The sequence below is a fragment of the Canis lupus genome, chromosome 31, assembly GCF_011100685.1.
Source record: "Canis lupus familiaris isolate Mischka breed German Shepherd chromosome 31, alternate assembly UU_Cfam_GSD_1.0, whole genome shotgun sequence".
In the NCBI taxonomy this organism is placed as follows: domain Eukaryota; kingdom Metazoa; phylum Chordata; class Mammalia; order Carnivora; family Canidae; genus Canis; species Canis lupus.
The window spans coordinates 33,430,606-33,447,563 of NC_049252.1; the positions used below are offsets into that span (position 1 = coordinate 33,430,606).

At 44.2% G+C, this 16,958-nt stretch overlaps 1 long non-coding RNA gene across 1 annotated transcript; it reads right to left on the reverse strand.

Annotated features, from left to right (window-relative positions):
- Positions 1 to 5,797: 5,797 nt before the first annotated feature.
- LOC111093484 lies at positions 5,798 to 15,647 on the reverse strand. Its single transcript, XR_005382397.1, has 3 exons — positions 14,818 to 15,647; positions 14,071 to 14,263; positions 5,798 to 6,176 (listed from the first exon to the last, which is right to left on the reverse strand). It is a non-coding gene; the product is annotated as an uncharacterized LOC111093484 (long non-coding RNA).
- Between the last annotated feature and the right edge of the window lie 1,311 nt (positions 15,648 to 16,958).

The window sequence follows — 16,958 nt, forward strand, 5'->3', positions numbered from 1 at the left end:
CCGCATGTGTTGCTAAGCCTTGGTATGAACTCTGAGCCATCCTGGAACCTCTCTGAGTCTGACAAAGTGCCCTGTATGACATTGAGTCACTTGTAATCTAGTTACAGAGACAAGAGAACTTGATGAATAGGGATTTCTTGAGGCAGGAGAGAAGGAAAGGCATTCCTGAAAAAAAGATGGAAGAGGATGCAGCAAGGTAGTGATACAGATGCTAGACAACTAAGGCAGGATAGGAGAAGGGAGCATTGTGCTGGGAGTGTAGCCCCTACTAAGGTATGGCACCTGGGCTTCCAGCTCTTTCCAGTGGCTGTCAGCCTAAAGCCTGACATGATATTGATGAATAAATGTCCAATAAGAAACAACCATCAGATGGTTGAGCAGCATTTCTCACAGCCCCAGGCAAACATATGCAGGAAGATAAATTATAGCTGAAAGGCAGTTTGGCCAGCTTCAAATCACAGCTATTAGTGGAAGTCACGGGAATCCAAGAGCTGTGGTCACCAGACAGGGCCCCTGATGCCCACGTCTCCTCTGGGGCTTCCCCGTGGCCCAGACCCCACATGTAACACTCTGGGGAGAGCACCATCTCCCTGGGACCTGTTGTGAAAGTATTCTCAATCTACAGAACATGGTATTATATAGGATGCCTTCTCTAGGACACCTGGGGTAGGAGATTTCAGATTACAAGTAAATGGTAAAATAGATCTCCACGTAAATGTTTTAAAGTAGATGGTCAAGGACTAGTTAGATAACTCACATCAGGGATATAAAGAGGTCAGGCTTTGGAGACGGAGAGCCTGTGAAAAAGATTTTCCTGGAGAAACCTTGCAGGGGTCCTGGGTGGAAGTGTGTATCCCCCTTCATCTCAGACCAAGAGACCCACATCAATGAATTGATTGGAGACCTTGGATTTGGGGAGACCTGGCGGATTAATATCTGACACTTGCTTGAAGAACCCAATGATGGGAAGCTGTAGGCTGTAGGGTTGCAGCAGCAGGGCAAAGATGGGATGGGAACACATGGGCATGAAGTCAACTTCTAGTGATGGGCACCCTGCACACTTAGCTGCTTCCCATGGACCAGGTATGAGTCCTGTCAGAGAAAGCAGATCTCAGAGTCTGTTCAAGGGAACCTCCTGGATGGCTGCTGGGACCACAGCAAAGAGATTCTGGGAGGCGGGATCTCCGACAACCAGGGGTCAGGAAGGGCAGCAGCTGGAAACCTCATGGGAGGGCAGGTGAACGCTCCCAGCAGGGCCTGCAGAGACCCCACGGAGAAAGAGCCAGCAGTCAACACAATCAGCGGATGTCATTTGGCCAAGCCCTACTCCTCTGAGTCCTTGGTCACATTAGGACATCACAGCTATGAGCCAAGGCTGATGCCTGAAGGAGATGGCTGTCACTGCTCAGATATTTAAATATCCATAAAGGCAGGAGGATGTGGCAAGAACCCAGAATTCAATCAGGCAACAGAGAATTGAGACAAGGAGATCAGCTGGACCCTTAATGAAATGCCTCCAGTCTACACAAATCAGACGCAATAGTCAGGTAACGGCAGGACTTCAACCCAAAGGGCACTGGAAGAGTGTGGACTTGGAGTCGCCTATTATATAAAACACTCGGTTAGTCCAGGTCCAATTTTGCAAATAGGATTATGCTTGTATCAGCCAGGGTTTGGTTAGGAAAGAAAAGCACTAGGAAGTGATAAAACAAGGGATTTATTACAGGGATTTCGCTGCATGCAGTTGTGGGAGCTGTTTGGACAGTCTCCACCAGCCTGTTGTCTTTTTGTCTGGTGCTGGAGCTTGAAGTCGGCAGAGCAAGCAGTCAGGTTGGGAGAGGTGAAAATGATAACAGGCCTCATAGCTGTGCAAAATTAGAAAGAAAAATAGTAACTCCATTGGCCAATCTCACCAGCAGGAGTGGGCACACAGAGTTCCATGATTAGGGGTGCCTGATGGGGTTTCCACTGATCCCCGGGAGGTCCCTGGCCCTTCCATTCTTCCTGGAGCTAGAATATGATGGGAAAAGAAAAAAGAACTATTCTAATTCTCATCCATCATTCCCAAACCCATTCTCCATCATTAATGAAACTGAAGGGTTGAATGAGGGCCAAGGGAATGAATGAGTTGCAGGGAAACAGGAACCAGGTCAGGAAGTAGAAAAAAAGAGCTTTTGATAAACTGTGTAGTTGTCACAACCCTTTCCTGTTCCTGTCCTGTGTCACTGGAGCCTCTAATCACCCCACAGGGCACAGCCTCGGGTATTATTATCCTTCATTTACAGATGAAGGAAGAGATAGGAGCGTGCTGCTGATGGGAGGGGTGGTGTGTGTGCAACGTTGGTGTCCTGACTCCCAGGAGCCCCGGGAACAATCTTCACTCATTTCACCCCCAAGCCTCCCAGCTTCATGGGACTGGGTGTAGCAGCACCCAGTAATAAGACAGGCCTTGAGGAGGGGCTCTTCTTCCCCAACCACCCCCACACATCCCCCATCTCTCACTCTGAATAACTGAGCAGCATCACCACACCTAGTCCCCATCCCCTGAGTCGTTGAGGATGACAAGGAGGGATGAGCTGGCGTAGCTCAGGAACAGCCAAGGCCTCAGCGTCCCCGGGCAGAAGCCAAGTAGACCAAAGCCAACACAAAAACTGGGAGAGGGTGTCATCTGGCTCCCTCCTCGTCTCACAGATAACAAATCATGCAGAGACTTGCGACCTTTACTATTGAAGGGACCCCTAACTTGACATCTGTCCTTCTCCACATCATCACTTACAGACAGAGTTCAACAGGCAGATGCCAGAGCCTCACTCAGGGCACCTGAACCAGCAGAGTTTCAGACTTTGCATTTTTAGCAACTACCCCCTAGGAGACTCTGGGGGATTAGAGGTGCTGTGCTGAGGGTGGGGGGTAGAGAGCAGCATCATTATTCTCATTACACCAACAAGGAGAGGGCACACAGCTGGTTTGAGTAACTTGCCTCGAGTCCCACAGCTTTGGAGCAGCAGAGAGGGGCCCCTGGGACAGGGCCCCAGCCCTTTGCCTGCACCCTTCTGGCGAGAACTGTATGAGCATCACCTGGAACCCCGGGCAAACTGAAGGCATGTCTGGATGGGTAAGTGCACCCGTGCCTTCCTGCAGGGCCACCTCCAGGCACGTGGCTGTATAGCCATGCTGGGACGTGGATTTGTCGCAGCGCACACATTTAGGGACAAAGGTGGGTAGCAGAAAACACGAAAGGTGAGTGAGTGCTCTGCGTTGCCAGCTCATCACCTCCTGCCCCTCCGGTAATTGCTTTGCAAGAAGGTGCCTGTATCTTGCTGTGTTCGTTTTGAGATACTTATTCTTCCCTACGACTCTGGAAGGAACAGACAAATGGCAAGAGTAGAGAGCTGGCATTTATTTCCCCCAGTGCCGTTTCCCTTGACTGCTGTGCCTGCGCAGGCTCCCAGGGCTCATGCAACTATAAACACACATGACAACTCACAGTTGACAGACGTGATTTGGTGGGGCTTAATTGATTCCATCTTTGCTTTCTCAATCAAGCCAGAAGACAGCATGCTTTGTAGCTTTTAGCAATCCTTCACCCCAAATGCAAATGGTCCTTGTTTTCATTCAGGGAGCACGTCGTGGCCTACCCACTTAACTCCTATGACATTAGGATCTGATGACTTCTTTGCATGTCCCTTCTGTTGAAGCCAGCTCCGCGGCTATATGAAGAACTCCTCCCAAACCTGACAGAGGATGCCTGGGGCCTGTGATAGGACCCAGGTGCTTCTGCACTAAGATAGCGCTGCGAGCGGAGCACGTCTGTCCACCCGCCAGGGGCTCCTGGCCCCACCGCCTGCCAAACCAGCAATTACACTCTGCAGTTTCCCCGATTAAAAAGTGTTTAAACATCTACTACTTAGAGGATACTTAAAAAGTAATAAATTAAAAATAGGGAGGAGAGGAACTTACATCGACTGAGCAGAGAAGGAAAAGGTCTGTATACACAGACAAGTTTTTTTTCTTTTTTCATTTCTGGAATGATCTCTTGACAGCTTAAAAATAAGCACTGACTCAGGTGTTCGGGGCGTAAAATAAATCTGAATAAGCTTACTGAAATTCGGGCAGTGGCCCATAAAGAAAGGGAATAGGCCTGCCCTCTTCCTTCTGATGGGGCTGAGTTTGCTTTGTGTGGGTTTTGAGCGAGGGGAGGGTCCCTGGCAGAGTGCAAGAGCGAGGCCCAGAAGCCAAAGCCGGGGTCCCCAGCCCCAGCCTGTACACCCAGCACCACACTGCACAGGGAGTGGGCTGGGCCACAATCAACTCAACACACGGAAGATAATTTTGTGGTGCCTCGTTACTTTTACTTTTTTAATTTTTAAAAATATTTTATTTATTTATTCATGAGACACAGAGAGAGAGAGGCAGAGACAGAGGAAGAGGGAGAAGCAGGCTCCATGCAGGGAGCCCGAAGTGGGACTCGATCTCAGGACCCCAGGATCATGCCCCGAACCGAAGGTAGATGCTCAACCAGATGCTCCTGGTTACTTTTAGAAAGAATTTTCCAGTTTTTATGTCACCAACAGTCGGTTCGAAAGAACCCTGTTGACCATTGCTCCTAATTTTCAACAACTGTATCATTGCTGCCTCACATTCCGATACTTACTTCCACGTCTCTGAGGGCTCCCCTACCATTATATCGTCCCTCAAGGTGGTTTAACGATCTCTTTGGTAAACAAGCACTTCTTTGGGAATATTCTAACCCACAGTAGACTTGGCCACACCTGTCCCTAAAGGAGAAGTTGATTTTCAAAACCAAAAATTTGCTCGTGGCACCGTATGTCAACGGCGAGAATCGATTCATCAGTTAAGGCGAACACAGCCACTCGAATCCAAGTCGCTCTGTCCGAGGTTCACACGAGCGTAGGTGTGCGGGGCTTCTGCACGGCACCCAGCTCAAAGTCCCAAGCTCCTCCACATGCCGTGATGCAGGTCCACACAGCTTACATGATTCGCAATCTGCTCTCCGTGACTGGTAGCGGCCTTGGCACTTAGCTCAAAGGCAGATTTCTGGTTCTGCATATTGGTTATGTTACAGAAGTGGGTGGCGGGTGGGGCTGAGAAGTTGATATAAATAAGTGCTTGGAACGTATGTAATTTGTGCAGCTCACAGCTGTGTTCCTCACTGTCTTCCTGTCTGGACAGAAAACCAGCTTCTCTCCTTGATCTGTCTTGTGATTATAGGGAACTTTGTTTGTGGCTCTCATTGGGGATGTGCTTACCTTCGTGATAGAAATCCCAATGTCAAAGCAGGAACTAGTGGATTAGGGTCAGCTGAGCCAGGTCAGGCCCTGGCTCTGCCTCTTAAGGGCTGAATGACCTTCAGGAAGACACCTGGTTCTCCTCTGTCTCCTTCGGAACTGAAGGGTAACATACATCCTTAGCTAACTCCCAGAACCATTGGCAAGTGCAAGTGAGTATATGAGTGTGTGCGATCATGCCCAGAGTCCTTTATATGATGACTCTATTTGGTGAATTCAGCCCGTCCCTGGCAAATTTTAAAATAAACTAAAAGAAGGACCTATATCCAAAGCCTCCTAAAGGTGTTTCACTGTTATTTCCACAAAAGCAGTAGGATTCCAAGGATAGAGACTTGGGCCTAATATTATTCTTTTAAATCACTTCTGTTGTATTTTCCCAACTTCCAAATTAATGCATGCTCTTTCTACAAAAACTTAAAAAGAAAAAACAGCATACCACTCAACACAAGAGATAACAATTCTTAACACGTTTGTATTATTTCCCTGCAGTCTATGTCTATGAAGATACATTTTCTTTCTTTCTTACGAAGTTTGGATCAACAGTACATGTACATCTGTGTTCCTGTTACTCTGTTCTTGGAAAGATTCCCAAGGGTTAAATTACTTGGTCAAAGAGTAGTAACTGTTTGAGGGATCTTCATAAATTCATACACATCTTTTGAGAAAGTCTTTGCTGATACATAACACCACCAGGAGTGAAAGAGAACACTTATCTCCCAGGATCCCCACATGCACAGAATGTGATCATCACTTCAAAAATCCCTAAATTTCACTTCTTTTATTATTCCTGAAGCTGAATTTTTTTTCATCTCCCGTTGGCCATGTGTGTTTCTCATTTTGCACATTGTTTGTCAGGAATGCTTTGAGCTGCAAGTAAGAGAAAAATTGGACTTACAAGGATGGAAACAAATAGAGTTTTTTCCTAAGTCTGTAGGAATTGGCTTTCAAGTGTTGGTTTGGAAGCACAATAGCATCAAGGACAATATTTCTGCTAATCTCAGAGCCTTGCACTCATAGTGGCAAGATGGTTCCCCAGACCAATGAGAAAGGAAGAAAAATGAGGCAGCAATATCTCTCCCTCTCTCACTTCCTTCCAAAAACTCTCGCCATGAAGATGTCTGCTTATGTCTCATTGAAGGGGCCTATGACACATGACCACCTGAACCACCAAAGGAGCTAGAAAAGACAGCCTCTATAATGGAAGTGAGCAAGAATGAAGGAGGCTTGCAAATAGATTTTGGGTTGGCCAACAGGCATGATCTTGTCTTCTGTGCATTTTCACCAGAAGCTTCTTCCTTATGACATGTAACATACCAACCAGCCTTTCTGGTACACCTTTGAAGAAGCATAAATTATCATTAAATAAATAAAAGCATTGATAATCACTTTGGCCCATGTTCCATAGTCTGACTGTGTGATAATCAGCTGGATCACAAACCCATATCTGCATTTTCAAGGCAGACTCCATATGACTCTGTAACTCATCGGAAGCTATGGTTTCTGATTCAAATATCTAAATGCATTTGCCGTGGTTTTCTGATGAAAGACACCTCTTATGAGATGGCAGTTGAATTCACTGTTCTCATGACCACATCCAGTGGGAAGAGGAGAAAGGGAACAGGTGAAAGGCAAAAAGAACAATTTCTTGTGATCAGGAGGGAGCTACTTCTCTGTGCCCTAAGCTTTACCCACAGCTTCTTCAATAGCAAGAAAGCCTAGGTAAGTGACTTTTCTTTAGCTCAGGCATTGTGGCCCCAGGCCATGAAAGTTCTGTTGAAAAGAAAGGTGAAAACACAATATCGAGTGGGCAGCTGGCCTTAACGCCCATACAACTGCTGCAAACACATACAACTATACCTACCACCAAAATCTTTCTTATTTATAAATTGAATTTTTAGGGGATGCCTCAGTGGCCTAGTGGTTGACTGTCTGTCTTCCTTTTAGGGCACAATCCTGGGGCCCTCGGATTGAGTCCTGCATCGGCCTCCTCGCAGGGAACCTGCTTCTCCCTCTGCCTGTGTCTCTGCCTCTCTCTTGTCTCTCATGAATAAGGAATTAAAATATTTTTAAAGATGAATTTGTAATCTATGCTTTCAAATTATTTTAATGCAAAGGGTAACATGAATACAAACTTTTAGATACTAACTTATCACCTATACACCATCACCTTCCTAAGGAGCCAGCTGGAGGGTATTTGATGGGCACCCATCACTAATTGAGTAGTCACCCAAAGCAGTAGGAGCTGAGAATCATAAAACAGAGACGCATTTCAGAGAATTCTAAAATGCTAGAACTGAAAAATGGTCCTAGGGATACCCCAACCAACTTTTTAATTTTAAAGACTAAAATGCCAAAGCCTAAAGAGCTTTTAAGGTCCCCAGACCTCTCCTTCCAATTTCCATTGTTATGTTACATTAAACAATGCAATTTGCTTATGTTCTTTCTTCCTATGTTGGGCTAGACTTGTCCTAGAAATAAATAAATATTAAAAAAAATACTATGGGGCATTTATGTATGTGTTTAATGCTCAACCAACCTAAAGATCACAAAATAGGAAAAAATAAGATCAAAATAAAATATTCTTCCACTTTACCATCTACCTACACCCCCACTACCCAGGGTCAAACCCAAGGTCTTCAATGTCTACCTCTGCATACTTTTTCTCCATCTCTTTTTCTTTTTCTTTTTTTAGGTATGTTGGCATTTATATATATTTTTTAAATTTTTTTATGTTGGCACTTTAAAAAAAAGGTTTTATTTTAATTCTAGTTAGTTAACATACAGTGTTATATTAGCTTCAGGCGTACAAAATATAATGATTCAACACCTCCATACATCATCCACCAGCTCTTAATGTAAAGCTCTTTCTACCCCCATGGTGGTGCTTGTCATGTGCAAGGAGAATGAAAAAGAATTTATAGAAACTTTGACTTCCAGTCATCACTTCTCAATATTCCCTGCACACTCACACGGTCAACCAAAAGCATGTGTACCGACAGTTCACACTCTCCCACACCCCTCCCCAGGGTCCTCAAAATTATTTAGAAGAGGCTGGATTGAAAGCTGTTTATGATTTTGGTTTTTGTTTCTAGATCCATTTTAAAGAAGGCAGCTTGAGGGAACAATTGCCTAAACTTCTCACCTGAATTAAAAGTTGAGAAATGCGATGAGTGGCCTCAAGGAGCCATTCAAGTACAGACATACCAAAAAATATTCAAGCACAGCCTCATTCTCAGGAGGAGGGAAAAGGCCACAGAGATATTTAGCCCAAGAAATCCTGAGTTGATCTAACTTATATATTTCAGACAGAGAAATAACTTTACTCCCACAACCATGCTTCATGAATTTGCGATGCAGATTATAAATGATGCAAGGAGAGAACAGATTCCTATTTCCTAGTGTTAACTTTTCAAAAAGGACATGATCACCTAAGGGTTCCAAAGGAGATTCCCTATCTCCACATTAATATCTGTTGTACTGTTGTTTCTGAAGTTGTAAGATGTTTAAAGTCATTACTATTCATCATCATCATTGGTTAAAGTCATTACTATTCATCCTCATCACCGTCACCATCATGATCATCATTATGGTCATCATAGTAAAGCAACATTTCTTGAGTAACTGCTTTTCTTTAAGGCAAACTTAATCTTGCTGGAGCAAAGTCTTCCTGGGCTGAGATTGTTGGGCTTGATGCCATGAATTTTCTCCTGGCTGAACTTGTAGGTAGGTCACTCAGCTGATGCACATGTTCTACCTTCGCTAAACAGGGGCCTTGATTGCTCAGTTTAAGTGTGCACGTCTTTTTGGCTTTTACGGAAGGAGTGATGTGTTTTCTACGGCATTTTCTATGTCATTCATTGAACTGGCCACTGTAGATTACTACCCCACACACTCCTGACAATGTATATCCCATGGATTGGCCAAAAGGACCATAAGCAAATTCATTCAAGAAGAACTAAGGAATTCTCTGATGGCACCAGTCACACACCAGAGTTGTCGATTTCAACAGTGATTCGAGTGTATAAGTAACTGTAGCTATAGCAAATCACATAGTACTTTATAAGTCACACATCAATCAAAGGGATGACTTCTCTATATTTGGTAGCTACCCACATGGTTGTATTCACACCCAACCTGAATAGGACTGACTGTATAACCAAGACGCTACTGTAGAAGTGACTGTGTGCCTTTCAAGTCTAGATCACAAGACTTGGCAGATTCTATCCTGCTGTCTTGTGTCACTCTGGCAGAAGGCTGCTGTGTCATGAGGACATCTCATCAGGACTAGGAAGAGGTTTGTGAAGACTAGAATTGCCAATAATCAGCACAGACTTACAGACCACAGGGTAAGCTGCTTTTGAAGCTGACCCTCCAATTTCTATCTCTCAGGGGACAGCAGTCTTGGCCAACATGACTGAAATCTCATGAGACCCTGAACCAGAACTTCCCAGCTAAGCCACTTCTGAATTCCCAACCTGCAGCAACTTTTGGATAATAAATATTTATAGTTTTAAGCCTTAAAATTTGAGATCATTTGTTATTCATCAATAGGTAATCCAGAGCAGCCTGGTGGCTCAGCGGTTTAGCGCCGCCTTCAGCCCAGGGTATGATCCTGGAGACCCGGGATCCAGTCCCACATCAGGCTCCCTGCATGGAGCCTGCTTCTCCCTCTGCCTGTGCCTCTCTCCCTCTCTCTCTGTGGATCTCTCATTAATAAATAAAAATATTTTTTTAAATTTTTTAAAAATAGGTAATCCATCTTAGTGCATGAACACAGGTAAGATGTATCCTCTACATCCATGTCACTAAATTGGAAAGAACATTCAGAGGTGGAAAATTTGAATCCTGTTAGGCAAAAAGACAAAACAGGCCTTGTGGAAGAATGGAATTGACGTTTCATGGGAATCTCACTTATGACTTTGCTTGGTTTAGTCCACCTCTGACACACATAAACAGCAGATGAGCAAATGGGGCCTCCAGTGGCCACGTGCTAGTGCAAAAGTCCACAAAGGTGGTGAATGGCAGAGCTCAGATTCAAACCCAATTCTGTCTGCCTTCAAATCCATGCTTTTTCCCTGTTTGAAGACAAAACCTTCTTCCAACATCAATGAAACCTAAGGTGTCCATTGTTTTATTCCCTCTTCTCATTCCAGAGAAGGTTTACATTACACATCTTTTGTCAGAAATGTGTTCTGTGCCATATGAAGTGGGCCATCGCATTCACATTACAAAGCACATTATCTCCAATATGATCTATTGAGTGTACATTTCAATTTGCTTCTATACTGTGCCTCCTTTGGGGGCACCCTGTATCTTTTGGGCAAGGATAAGACAAAACCAACAAAGAAATAATGGGGGATAATTCCTACTATCATCTCAGATGTATCAGCTAATAGAAAATTGATCTGAGCTACAAAAGGCTGTAGCCTAGAAGACATCAGACCATCGAGGGCAGGTCCCAGGGTCTAGAATTGGGAGAAGGGTTTTCTCACATATGGCAACAATGCCAGTGTATGACAATTCTTTACCTTTGTTTCACCCTCAGTTTTAATATCTGTGGAATGGCAACAATGTGTTCACTGGATATTGCCTAAGACCTACTCATGCATTCTGTGTTATATGAGCACAGATAACCGCCCCCCCCCCACACACACACACACTCATACACACATGGCAGGGCTTGGACAGGAAGCAAAAGAAAGAAAAGACCATGTCATTGATATTTGTTATTTATCTTTCAAGCACTCATTGCTGCCTCTTTGAGTAGTAATTCCTAATTTGTCTATTGCAAATCTACCCTTCTTCCACTAGTAGTCCATGGATCCTGGGTGAGACTGCACTCTCAGTTCTAGGAGTAGAGGATATAGTCCAGGCTTGGCCAATCAAAGCATCACAATCCTACATCCTTAATCCTAAAGTAAGGGAGAGGCACATGACCTAAAGTAATCTAGCTAGAAGGAATGTCAGAACATCAGTAGGAGCTTCTCCTTTCCAACGGAATAAGTCTAGAAGACTGTTGGCTTAGCTGGAGTTGCCTAAGGCACCTTGCCACCACTGACAAAGGTGGGGAAAAGAACAGAGAGAGAGAGACTAGGTCCTGGTGATTTACTGGAGTCTCTAGGCCAGTGGTTCTAAGTAGTAATTCTCTTCTACATGGTATTTTGGTTTGGGTTTCTGCGCAAAACAGATTATGAGGTAAGATTCCTCATACAAGTAATTTATTTGGGAAGTGATCCCAAGAAAGACCAATGAGGAAGTGGGATAGAGAGATAAGAAGGAAAGGAAGCCAACAAAGGTTATTGCAATAAGCAGAAAAAAGGCCCCCCAAAGATGCCTGAATCCTGGAATCTGTGAGTACTTTGGGTTTACAAGGTAAAAGGGAATGAAAGTCTGCAGATGGAATTGTTTGTCAACCAGATGACCCTCAGATAAGGAGAGTATCCTGCATTATCCTGTTTGGTCCAATGTAATCCCAAGGGTTTTTAAAAAGACAAGAGGGAGACAGAAGAGAGAACCAAAGAGATGACGACATGGGAAAAACTCAGCCTTTTCAGACAGACTTTGAGAGCCCATTGTTATTGGCTTTGAAGGTGGAGCAAGGAGTCACAAGCCAACAAATGTGAACAGTCTCTGGAAGATGGAAAAGGCAAGGAAATGGATCCTTACTTAGAGCCTCCAGAATGGAATGCACCCTGCTGGCACCTTGATCTTTAGCCCATTTGACTTCCAAAGTCCAAAACTGTAAGGAAATGGATATATGTTGTTTTAATCACTAAGGCATGGTGATTCTTTACTGCAGCCATAGCAAACAAATACAAGGGCATTCCAAGTTGACTACCATGTAGACAGTAGGAGCTCAGTGCCCCTGGGGAGCACTGGGAGACAGTGCAGAGCATGCCTCCAGGTTGTCCCAAGTAAGGGTGAGGAGCTGGAGTATTCACCACCAATTTGCATCCACCAGGGCAAATGCTCTAGCATTCCCAGGTATCCCATGTATGCTTTGTCACCTGACCACCACCCCACAGGCAGAGAGTCTCAGGCATTCACAACAAGCAGCCTTTTGTGTGCAGATGTGATGTCTAAGGGCACCAACAACAACTGCAATAAGCAGTTTCTGGAGAGAAATGGTGTGTGTGTGTGTGTGTGTGTGTGTGTGTGTAGAAGTGGATTTTAGTTGTCATAATCATCGGGGATTCCTATTCCTATTTCCTGGTTGTAGTCAGGCTTGGGATGATCCTGCACAACCAACATGGTGGAAGTGCCCCCACCCCACCCCCTTAAGAAATACTGGCTGAGACCAAAGCACTTCTAGTCCTGGACTGTTTGCTCAGACTCACTTATGTACTTCCTTCCTTCTGGAGCTAGCCTGAAAGGAGTTAGTCCAGTGACCCTCAAGTGATACACAATATAGATGACAGAGACATATAGAAAGGTCTAGATATTGCTTTTGGTAAAAATGTCCAACAATAACTTTCTGAAGAAACAAAAAATAATTCACAACAGCCAGGACCAAATTTCCATTCATTCTTCACACTTTTCTGCGCGGTGTTGAAAGGAGCATAAAATCAGCCCAACCCAGTTAGAACATTCTGTCATGAAGTCACAGAGACACATTCCAAGAGGCAGGAAAAGGTGATTGCAACGTGCTTTCTCCTCCCCAAAGGCGTATGTGCCACAAACATGTTGATGTTCAAAGATCGAAACAAGAGCCTGAACAACCTGCTTCCTAAAGTCTAACACCCCTGTCAACAAACAACACACAGGTAAGCAAGCAAGATTGAGAAAATGTGAAAAAGGAAGGAAGGAAATATGTCCTTTTCTTGTCTTTCTTTAAAATACCCTGTGGAGTTCTTTCACCAGATGAAATTTTGGTTGGCCTTCCTTTTGCATTCTGGAATGGAAAGCCACATCACTAGCACATGTTTCAGACATAGGTCACTCTGGAAGAGAGGGACAGAGAGAAAAAATCTGCAAGCGGAGGGACAGGCCCAGAGCGGCCCATACATTAGTTCTCTCAGACAAGCACACATGCCAGCCTGTCAGCCTACTTCCTGTATCCGTTTCCTGGGCACCCAGAACAAATGACCGTAAACTAGAGGGCTTAACACGATAGAAATGTACCCTCTTGTAGTTCTAGAGGCCAAAAGTCTGACATTATGGTGTCACAGAGGCTATACTCCCTCTGAAGACTCTGGGGAGGGTCCTTCCTGTTCCTTCCACCTTCTGGGGATTGCCAGAAGTTCCTTCATGTTCCTTCACTCCAATCCCTACCTCTGTCATCTCATGACATGCTCTAATGCATCTGTATCCATGTCCAAATGTCCCTTTTCCTATAAGGACGGCAGTTCTTGGATGAGGACCCACCCTAACCCAGGACAGCCTTATCTTAATATGATTACATCTGCAATGACTCACTTCCAAATAAGATCACTTTCACAGGAACTGGGGATTAGAGCTTCAGTTGGTGGACACGCTTCCATGCATAACACCTCCTCAAACCACACTGTAGAAACGACTCTTGGTCATGCATCTCAGACATAAGAAATATTCAGAATTCTATTTGAAATGTCAAATGACTGAGAAGTGGTGTAGGAATAGCAAAAGGTCCACCCTCAACATCATGTCCACACAACACTATATTGCCCTGGGTCTTGTGGCCTCGATGGGCACATGGCCATTCTTAGAAGAATGACCTCTACGGATGTACAACAGATTCAGGAAAAGAATACGCCTATAGTTGTGCTTTCATCAGGTTGTGCACCTGGGAGTGGGAGAAGCTCCTTTTGTCCAAGCCTAGGCAGTCTTCATCTGGCTGGGATGTCTTGGACATCTCTTCTACGCTTTCTGCCTCTGAGTGGACCATGAGCCCGCTGGCCCGAGAATACTTCCTTCCTTCCATGCTCAGCCCTGCAGGCTGGGCCATCAGCTGCATTCCAACTGGGTTTGGCAGGAAACTGATGGAAATATGAGGTTAACCATATTAAATCACCAATACTTAACCATTTTGTGCCTTCTAAGGTAATTTCATATCAACTTTGAGGCATTCCTGTTTTGTTGATTGGACCCCCATTGATATACTGATTGAGGCTGGCTACACAATAATCAACCTTGCTGAGAGATTAGCCAGCAAAACTGTAAGTCACTTCCAAGGCCAGAAGAAGCAGAAACCATCCATTTCCAGTTCAGCATATCATTATCTGGGTATATTGTTTCACCAGTAAAGGAAGTATCAGTCCAATTTATAAGAATTTCCAATAATGGTTTTTAGTCAGTAATGCCCACTAATAAAAATACAATAAATGTCTTGAGCTTGTGGAAAAGTGAACTGTTATGATTTTATTTTAAACACCAGGGTTTAACCTTTAAATTAATGTATCCATCTTCAAAGCTGTCTCTTCAAAAGACTGTGACCTTTCCCAGGTTAGCATGCAGGGATCAGAGTACCTCTCAAGAACCTAACATGGCTTTTCAGAGCCACTTTTTTTATTTATATAGTAGTTTCACTCACCTTGATAATTCACCTTATTCATCAAATGAATCAGTAACTGACTTCTGGTTTTCTTGAAAGATTGAGCTCATCCTTCCATGGCATGAGGGGCCACCACTTATTATATTCCAAACAAGGTCTGAAAAGTATCTAGACTTGCTTTAAGTTTCATATGAGTAAATGTATAAACTCACACAATAACGACTTAGAAGCGATTCATTTTTACTTCGAAATTTAAGTTCTAATAGACTGATTTGTTTTTAAAGCACCTGGATTTTATGGTCCCATCTATTTGTGGCAAAACCTCCCTATTTTTCCCAAAGGAATAGCAAATCTCATTCAGGTCAAGAAGCTTAAAAGCACAATGCTGATCTAGCCCAGCTTCAGAGGAACCAAAATCCACTTTTACCACAGAGGACTTTATGCTGCCTAAATGCTGCCTAATTTATGCCTAAATACTGCCTTAATGGCTTTCTAGTGACTGTTACAGAGACTGAAACACACATGGTTAGTGTCCCAGCTCTAGGTTGTCCTGTACCCAGAGTTCCTGCTGAATGGTGCAGGTGTATAATGATGAAGTGGCCTAGCAACCCTTTGGGATCCACTACCTTGTATTATTTTGCCTGGATATACCATAGGAGGTAGAGAGAAAGAGCCTATTTAAAGGGATGTGGAACAAGGACTGTCTCAAAAAAAGTAGAGGAGGTAAAGGGCTAGGTGTTGATGTAAAAGGAAGGTAAAAGGCAGAATAAGGACCTGATTCCACTGTTGGGTCCTGTAATGCAGGGAGCAGAGGGCTTTGGACAGCTTGGGGACCATTAGGTAGTACTCAGGCAAGGAAGCAAGGTAACTGTGGGTATTACAAGAGAAAGGAATTATAGGAATTAGAGCTTCTAGAATTCTGAGAGTTACTAAGGAAGCTAAAGTCTAGAAGTAGGAGGAGGATTAGTGTTGGAGACCCCAACCCATCAGCTTGGGAGCCAAGCACATCTAGTTGCCAAAATGAGACCACAAAGGTAGAGTTTGGGGACAGGAACACTCCTGATTCTTTGTAGCTGTCATCTCTGAAAGCATACAGCCAAGAGCCCCAAGAAGGCCACTGGTCAGGATTGGAAGAGTGGAGAAGGAAGGGAGGAGATGAGCTAAAGCCCCTATGACCTCCATGTCTATCCACTACCATATCTAGAGGACCCGAAGATCTTCAGAAAGTAACAGCCACCATGTTGCAGGCTTTCAAATATCACAAACTTCTCTTTTGGCTAACTCCAACTAAGAACCAGACAGGATCATTCAACTGTAGGTTTCAATGAGCCATTTTATAGAAACATATCATCATTAGAATGATTGGAGAGTAGATTCGTTAGATTATTGATCAGAAAGAGTCACTCTCCACTTTTATGAGAAGGATGAAGAATATTTCCCTAGCACTTGGCTTTATTTGTGTGCCTTGCTTTAGCCCGCAGAATGCGGCAAGAGATGGTGAGCCAGTTCTGTGCCTAGGTCTGAAGAGTCTTCATATGTTTCCACTCATCCTCTTTGCCTCTGTCATTGGCACAAGACTTCAGACCATTAGGCTGGACTGTTGGCCCCTAGGGAGGATGAGGGACACATTGAGCAGAGATGAACCACCCCCAGCGGAGCCAATCATAGATGGGCTAATCACTAGCTGAACCCCAGAGGTGTGGATAAACCTGGCCCAAATCATCAGACCAGCCTTGACAAACTCAGCCTGAGTTGGCTGACGGCAACCATCTCCTGGCTACATGAGTTAAATAAATGCTTATCATTGTATGCCACCAAGATCTTGTGATTGTGTCTTACACAGCTTTGCTTTGGCCACAAGAAATCAAAACTGAAATTGGCACCAGAAGTGGAGCGCTTTTCTACTAAAACCCCAAGATATGTTGAATTGCCTTGGGGAATCAATGGCAGGAAATTGAGAAACTTAAGGAAGCTGAGAAAATGGTGAGAAAGAGGCTGGGACAATGTTACAGAATAAGACATAGAAAATGTACCTAAAGAACATATGAATCTAGGCAGAGATCTCCAGGCAAAATACCAATAGTGTTTTTTAGCAACATATGATGAAAAGTACTTCAGGAAAGAGAAGGGCTCAGAAAAGAAATGGCCAGTCTGCAAGCAGAACTTGGAGGAAACACAAG